Raw genomic sequence first — 8,137 nt, forward strand, 5'->3', positions numbered from 1 at the left:
GGAGCCATCTGAATACTCGACTGGTAGCTATTGTTATAAGCAAACTCTGTAAGCGGTAGAAACTGATCCCATGACCCTCCGAAATCAATGACACAAGAACGCAACATGTCCTCTAATATCTAAATAGTGCGCTAGGACTACCCATCCATTTGAAGGTGAAAAGCTATGCTCAACTCAACCCGAGTACCCAACTCTCGCTGCACAGACCTCCAAAACTGCGAAGTAAACTGAGTTCCCCTATCTGAAATGATGGAAACTGGGACACCATGCAAACGAACAATCTCTCGGATATAGATCTCTGCCAACCGCTCTAAAGAATAGGTAGAACACATAGGAATGAAGTGCACGGACTTGGTCAGCCGATCCACAATCACCCAAAATAGCATCAAACTTCTTCAAAGTCTGTGGGAGTCCAACTACAAAGTCCATAGTGATCCTCTCCCACTTCCACTCTGGAATATCCATCCGCTAAAGCAAGCCATCGGTCTCTGATGCTCATATTTCACCTGCTGATAATTGAGACACCGAGCTACAAACCCCACAATGTCCTTCTTCATTCTCCTCTACCAATAATGTTGTCTCAGATTCTAATACATCTTTGCGGCACCCAGATGAATGGAATACCGCAAGCTGTGGGCCTCTTCCAGAATCAACTCCCAAAGCCAATCTACATTGGTCACACATATCCGCCCTGCATCCTTAACACCCCATTACCACAAATAGTCACATCTCTGGCATCATTGTGCTGAACTCTATCCTTAAGGACAAGCAAATGAGGATCATCATACTGGCGCTCTCTAATGCGATCATATAAGGAAGACCGAGAAACCACACAAGCCAATACCCGGCTGTGCTCCGAAATATCCAACCTCACAAACCGATAGGCCAAGGCCTGAACATCAACTACAAGAGGTCTCTCCCTATACTCACCGCCTTTCAGCTCAAAGCATCGACCACCACATTAGCCTTCCCCGGATGGTACAAGATAGTAATATCATAATCCTTTAGCAACTCTAACCATCTCTGTTGCCTCAAATTGAGATCCTTCTATTTGAACAAGTGCTGGAGGCTACAATGATCAGTAAACACCTCACAAGACATACCATACAAATAATGCCTCCAAATCTTCAGCATGTGAACTATGGCAGCCAACTCCAAATCATGAGCATGGTAGTTCTTCTCATGGGGCTTCAACTGACGAGAAGTATAAGCAATAACTCTACCCTCCTATATTAATACACACCCAATACCAACTCTCGAAGCATCACAATACACGGTATATGAACTTGAAGCTAATGGCAAAACTAACACTTGAGCTGTTGTCAAAGCTGTCTTGAGCTTCTAAAAATTGTCCTCATACTCATCGACCATACGAGTGAAGCACCCTTCTGAGTCAACTTGGTAAGGGCGATGTGATAAATGAGAATCCCTGAACAAACCGGCAATAATAACCCGCCAAACCAAGAAAGCTGCAAATCTCTGTGGCTGAGGACGGTCTAGGCCAACTCTGAATCGCCTCTATCTTCTTCGGATCAACCTGAATACACTCGCTATGTGCCCCAAGAAAGCCACTGAACTGAGCCAAAACTCACACTTGGAGAATTTTGCATAAAGTTTCTCCTTCTTCAATCTCTACAACACAACTTTCAAATGCTCCGCGTGCTCCTCCTGACTATGTGAATTCACCAGAATATCATCAGTGAAGACTACGACAAACGAGTCGAGATAAGGCCGGAACACACTGTTCATCAGATGCATGAATGTTGCTGGGGCATTGGTTAGCCCAAAAGACATCACCAAGAACTCATAATGACCACATCGGGTCTTGAAAGTCATCTTAAGAATATCCAAGTCCCTGATCTTCAATTGGTGATAACCTGAATGGAGATCAATCTTGGAGAACACTCTCTCTCCCTGAAGCTGGTCGAATAAATCATCAATGCGAGGCAAAGGATACTTGTTCTTAACTGTTACTTTGTTCAACTGCCTATAATCAATGCACATCCTTATTGTACCATCCTTCTTCTTCACAAATATAACCGGCACACCCCAAGGCAACACACTAGGCCAAATGAATCCCTTATCAAGGAGTTCCTGAAGCTGCTCCTTTAACTCCTTCAACTCCGCTGCTCGGTGGCATGCCCGGTAGGTCTGTAGGAAACACATCGAGAAAATCCCTCACAACTGGAATAGAATTAATACTAGGAGTCTCTGCACTGACATCTCTCAAAAAGGCGCTGGGCCTTCAAGAATGAGATTACTCTACTGGGAATATAATCAGTCAAACCTGGCCACTCAATCCGTGGCACACCCGGTATAGCCAATGTGATGTCTTAGAATGACAATCCAGAATAGCACGACACAAAGATAGCCAATCCATGGCCAAAATAACATCGAAGTCTACCATACATAATAACAACAGATCCACTCGGGGCTCTAGACCCCAATAGTCACCACACACGACCGGTACACACGGTCTACAATAATAGTATCGCCCACCGGAGTAAATACATGAATAGGTGAAACAAGAGACTCACGGGGCGTATTCAAATAACGAGCAAAGTATGATGACATATAAGAAAAAGGTGGAACTAGGATCAAATAATATAGAAGCATCTCTGTGGTAGACTGAGACAATACCTATAATAACAGCATCGGAAGCAATATCATCGGGTCTAGCTGAAAGTGCATAGAAACAGGCCTGACCGCCACCTGATCGACCTCCCCCTCTAGGGCGACCCCTAGATGATTGACCTCCACCCCTAGCTGGGTGGGTGGGTGGGAATGATGTAACTGGCGCTGAAGTTGATGGCTGACTCTTCTGCTAAGATTAACCTGCAAGACGACGAGGACACTACCTCCACATATGACCCATCTCTCCACACTCATAGCAACTCCCGGGTACTGGGGACTGGGACTGAAGGGAACCCCTAGCACCAGAATGGCTGGTAGATGCACCTGGCATATAAGATCCCTGAACTTATGGAGCGCAGGACGAACTCTGATCTGAAAGTGCACTAAGTGATGATTGACCCTGATGAGAACTGTGAGAACCATGACCCAATGACGCCCCACGATAACCTGGGCGAGCTAGCTGAGCATGCCTGAGTGGACAGCCTCTACTGGGCTAAAACTGACCTCTCGAAGGAGCACCATCATAGCTACCAGATCCTCAAGGCCTCTTGGCCTTCCTCTCTCTCGCTCCTAGCAACGAACTGACTCAATCTCACGAGCAATGTCTACAACCTCCTCAAAAGTAGCACCAGTCACCCTCTCTCTGGTCATAAGAATACGAAGCTGATAAGTGAGGCCATCAACAAACCTAATCCTCTCTCTATCTGTCGGAACCAACCAAATAACATGAGGAGCTAACTCGCATAACCTCATCTCATACTGTGTCACAGTCATCTCTCCCTGACGCAACCACTTAAACTACCTGCGCAACTCCTTTTTGCGAGACTGCGGCACATACTTCTCTAGAAAAAGAACGGAGAACTACTGCTAGGTAAGGGGTGCTGCACCAACATACCTACGCCTCTCAAAAGCCTCTCACCAAGTGAAGGCAACGCCAAAAAACTAAAAAGTAGTGAAAGCGACCCCGCTGGTCTCCATAATACCCGTTGTACGAAGCATCCTTTAACACTCATCCAAGAAACCCTGGGCATCCTCGCCCTCTACACCACTGAAAGTTGGAGGCTGAAGTCTACCAAACCTCTCCAACCTACGCTGCTCGTCCTCTGGCATGGCAGGAGCTACATAGTCTTGAGCAGCTGTAACCGGCTGGGCTGGAAGTGCCCACGGTGTCTGAAGTCCCTGCATGACCTGCTCAGGTGTGCGAGCGGCGGGAGTCTGATTGCCTCCCCCGGCCTGAGAACTAGATGCGGCTGTAGTAATTGAGACCGCCTGAGCTAGGCCAGTGCATACTGATAGAATCTGAGCCAAGGCCTCTTGAAGACCCGGAATCACAATAGGCACAGCTGGTGCCTGAGTTGGAGCGTCCATAGCTGGGACCTAATCCTAAACTAATGCGGCTGGTGGATCTGAAAGTGCTGCCCTAGCTGCTGTGCGGGCCACACCCCAACCTCTACCACGACCGTGTCCTTGGCCTCTAGTGGCCACAGCTAGTGGTACTGGTGGTCGTCCATCCTAACTGGTAGTGCGTGTCCCCACCATATGTGAGAGAATAGAATAACAGAAGTTTAGCACTCGGATCAACAAATTCGCACGACAAGAATTTTAAGAATGTGAAGCTTTTCCTAAAGGTTCTGCAGCCTCTTGAGGATAAATACAGACGTTTCCATACCGATCCGCGAGACTATACTAAACCTGCTCATGACTCATGAAACCTATGTAACCTAGGCTCTGCTACCAACTTATCACGATCCTAAACTCTCACCCGGTCGTGACGACGCCTCTCGTGACGACAAGGCCAACCGACACACTTTTAATTCATTTTAAGCAATTATAATGATAAGTATTAAGACTTTAACATAATGAAATCCCAAAATAAAGTGAAGTCTACAATTGCGGAATAGACATAGCCTGGCATCAGGGTGTCACCAGTCATGGGCATCTATAATAATACTACAAGTCTGAAAGAGTCTAGTCAACTATTACATAATTAAGACAGAAGGAAATAAAATAGAGGGAGAAGCATTGGGCTGCGAACGCCGGTAGCTACCTAGTGAATCCCAAAATCTGCAGGAAGCTATCTCAACCCTCGCAAGCAGGACCTGAAGCACCTGAATCTGCACATGGGGTGCAGAGAGTAAAGTGAGTACTCCAACTCAGTGAGTAATAATAATAAATGCAGACTGAAAATAAGAAATCACGTAAAGGCACATCAACAGGCTATAAAGAAGCAGTAAAGGCCAATAAAAGTAATGAAACTGTGAAAATATGTAAAGTCACTTTAGTTCAATTTAAACTTCTTTGAAATGCCTTTTTAACAGTTAAGCAAGTAAATGACAGGCAACTAGGAAAGATAAACACATAAAGAACTGCCCCTCGGGCACAATGTCAACAAAATCCGCCCCTCAGGCAATATCATAGAACAACACCAGCCCCTCGGACTATATCTCATATCACAATGGGTACCCGCACTCACTGGGGGTGTGCAGACTCCTGGAGGGGCCCCTTACGGCCCAAACGCAATATCAAGCTATCTCGTGGCATACTCAATAGGCTCTTGGCCTCATATCAACAAGCCACTTCGTGGCGTACAATCTCAAGCCCTCGGCTTCATAATCATAATCAGTGTTTCCTTACAACATAGGCCCTCGGCCTTACTCAGTCAGAATCTCACAAGCCACTCGGGCAACAGTAAAACATGATGCTCAGCCCAAAATAACATTTTAAGTGTTAACGCAGAATAAACATGGCTGAGTTATGAAAATAATACAATATAGCATGGCTGCGTACAAGTATAAAGTCAAAACAGTGAGGAAATATCATTCAAACTCCCCTAAGGGTCCAAATAGTTGGTACGAGGCCCAAATATGGTATTCATCCCAAAATATGATGATATCAAATAGTTTTCAATCAAATATGCAGTAAAACAGTCATTTGGGACGGACGAAGTCACGATCCCCAATGGTGCACAACCCCACGCTCGTCATCTAGCGTGTGCATCACCTCAATTGCAACTCTCAGAATTCCATATCAAAATCTCACCTAACAACCAAAAAATGCCAAAATTCCAATTTCTCTAATTCAAGCCTAAATCTACTCCGTACATCCAAAGCACATTCCGATCACACTCCTAAGTCTTAAATCACCTCCCGAAGCTATTCGAACCCTCAAAACTCACATCCGAGCTCTCTAACACATAAGTCAATATCTAGTTGACTTTTCTAACTTAAGTTTTCTCAAAAGAGACTAAGTGTCTCAAACCTCACCAAAACCTTTCCGAACCCGAGCCAACCAACTCAATCACACATAGAACCGATAAACAAAGCAATAAAAAGCAGAAATGGGGGAAACAGAGCGGTAACTCATGAGACGACTGGCCGGGTCATCACAAGTGCATATTTTCTTTGAGACATAAAGATGCCTTCATTTGAAATAGAAAGCTCAATACCCAAAAAGTATTTCAAGTCTCCAAGATCTTTAATGCGAAAGCATTTGAAAAGAACCCCTTTGTTGCGTTCAATTTCTTGAAAATGTATATCATCAACATAAATAAGGATCGTTGTGAAAGATGTACCTTTGGCCTTGCTGAAAAAGGAATAATCAGCCTTTGATTATTGATAACCAGCTTTATCAATAATTTCTGAAAAAGTGAGAAACCAATTTCTTGATGCTTCTTTAAGGCCATAAAGGGACTTGTGGAGCCGACATACAGTGTTCTCCCCCTATCGGTGAAGGTCTGGTGGAATCTCCATAAGTATCTCTTCATGTAGGTCCTATGAAGAAAAGCATTTTGGACATCCAACAGATAGGCGAACCAATTTCTGGCAGAAACAACTCTAAGAAGACAATAGAGTGTCGTGAGTTTTGCTGTAGGAGAAAATATTTCTTCATAATCAATTCCCTCAACCTGAGTATACCTCTTTGAGACAAGACGATCCTTATAATGCTCGATTATTCTGTCTGATTTGTATTTGATTTTATAAACCTATTTGTAACCAATGTGCTTTTGACCGGCAGGAAGTGAAACTAAGCTCCAAGTCTTATTTTTTTTAACACTTCTAATTCTGTATTCATAGCTTGTTGCCAATGTGGATCAAGGATAGCCTGAGCATATGAAAAAGGTCCTATGTGACATGTAATGTTATCTAAAAATGTACAATGGACTGAAGAGATACGAGAGTAAGAAAGAATATGAGAAAGAGGATATCGAGTACCTGTTGCCGAACTTGGCGTAGTAGAAGAGTGACTGGCTTGAGCTAATACTATGTAGTCTTTATGGCATCTTGGTGGATTTTTTTCACGAATAGATTGCCTTAGATGAGGAGAAGAAGGAACTACAACATCTGAAGTGATTGAAACAGGTTCATTGGGCTCTTCGAGTGTTGGGTTTTGAACGAGTTGGCTGGAATTGTCATGGTTGTTATCTGCTATAGTCTCAGATTGGGTAGGACTGATAAAGATATTCTCTGTGATGCTAGGTTCTTGAGATTCTGCTGGTTCAATGGGTTGAGGTTGAGAAGATGGAACATTTTTAATGAAATATAGTGGAGAAGGCCAATTATCTATTATGCCAATAGAGGATTGAGGTGACTCTAAAGTAGGAGTTTGTGTTGCTGAACTGAATGGAAAGATAGTTTCAGAAAATTTGACATCATGACTAACAAAAAAATGTTTGCTTTATAGATCATAAAGCTTGTAACCTTTTTGACCGGTAGGATAACTAACAAAGATGCAGCGTTTGGCTCGAGAATCAAAATTTTGTTTATGTTGAATAACAGTTGCGTAGCACAAACAACCCAAAACTTTAGGTGACTAAGTGATGGTGATCGATGATGAAACAATTCGTAAGGCGACTTAGAATGTAACAATGGGGTTCGTAATAGATTAAAGAGGTAGACAATAGTCAACACACATTCACCCCAAAAGGTGATTGACAAGTGAGCCTAAAAGCGTAAAGCTCTTGCGACATTTAAGATATGACGATGCTTGCGTTCAACTACTCCATTTTTTTGGTGAGTTGAGACACAAGTATGTTGGCATTCGATTCCATGAGTGAATTTTTTTTTTCATGGGCTCAAATTCTGTGCCATTGTATGTCCTGATTATTTTGATTGAAGGTTGAAATTGATTTTTAGCAAATGATATAAAAGATTGCAATAGATGTGCAGTGTCAGACTTATATTTCATAAGAAATAACCAAGTGCACCTTGTAAAATCATCCACGACAGTAAGAAAATGCCGAGTCCCTCAATGAGTAGGTACTCTATGGGGACCCCAAACATCACAATGTAACAAGTCGAATGGAGCACTAGTAGATATATTACTTGATGGCAATGCAAGTCGTATCTGTTTAGTCAAAGGGCAAACATCACAATTATTATCAAAAGAAATACTACGACAAGGTAATAATGGAGAAATTAATTTGAGGCGAGAAGGCTACGGGTGTCCTAAACGCATATACCATAAACTTTTGGGTTGAGAAACTTGATGAGAAATGGGTAGTTGC

At 43.3% G+C, this 8,137-nt stretch overlaps 1 long non-coding RNA gene across 2 annotated transcripts; it reads right to left on the reverse strand.

Moving 5' to 3' along the window:
• Positions 1 to 4,507: 4,507 nt before the first annotated feature.
• LOC107775955 (uncharacterized) lies at positions 4,508 to 7,826 on the reverse strand. 2 transcript variants are annotated; one of them, XR_012695930.1, is made up of 4 exons: positions 6,846 to 7,826; positions 6,549 to 6,735; positions 6,206 to 6,467; positions 4,508 to 4,748 (listed from the first exon to the last, which is right to left on the reverse strand). It is a non-coding gene; the product is annotated as an uncharacterized LOC107775955 (long non-coding RNA). The 2 variants fall into 2 exon arrangements; XR_001645845.2 differs by having other exon boundaries at positions 6,206 to 6,735.
• Between the last annotated feature and the right edge of the window lie 311 nt (positions 7,827 to 8,137).

Source organism: Nicotiana tabacum, chromosome 10 (assembly GCF_000715075.1).
Source record: "Nicotiana tabacum cultivar K326 chromosome 10, ASM71507v2, whole genome shotgun sequence".
Taxonomy (NCBI): domain Eukaryota; kingdom Viridiplantae; phylum Streptophyta; class Magnoliopsida; order Solanales; family Solanaceae; genus Nicotiana; species Nicotiana tabacum.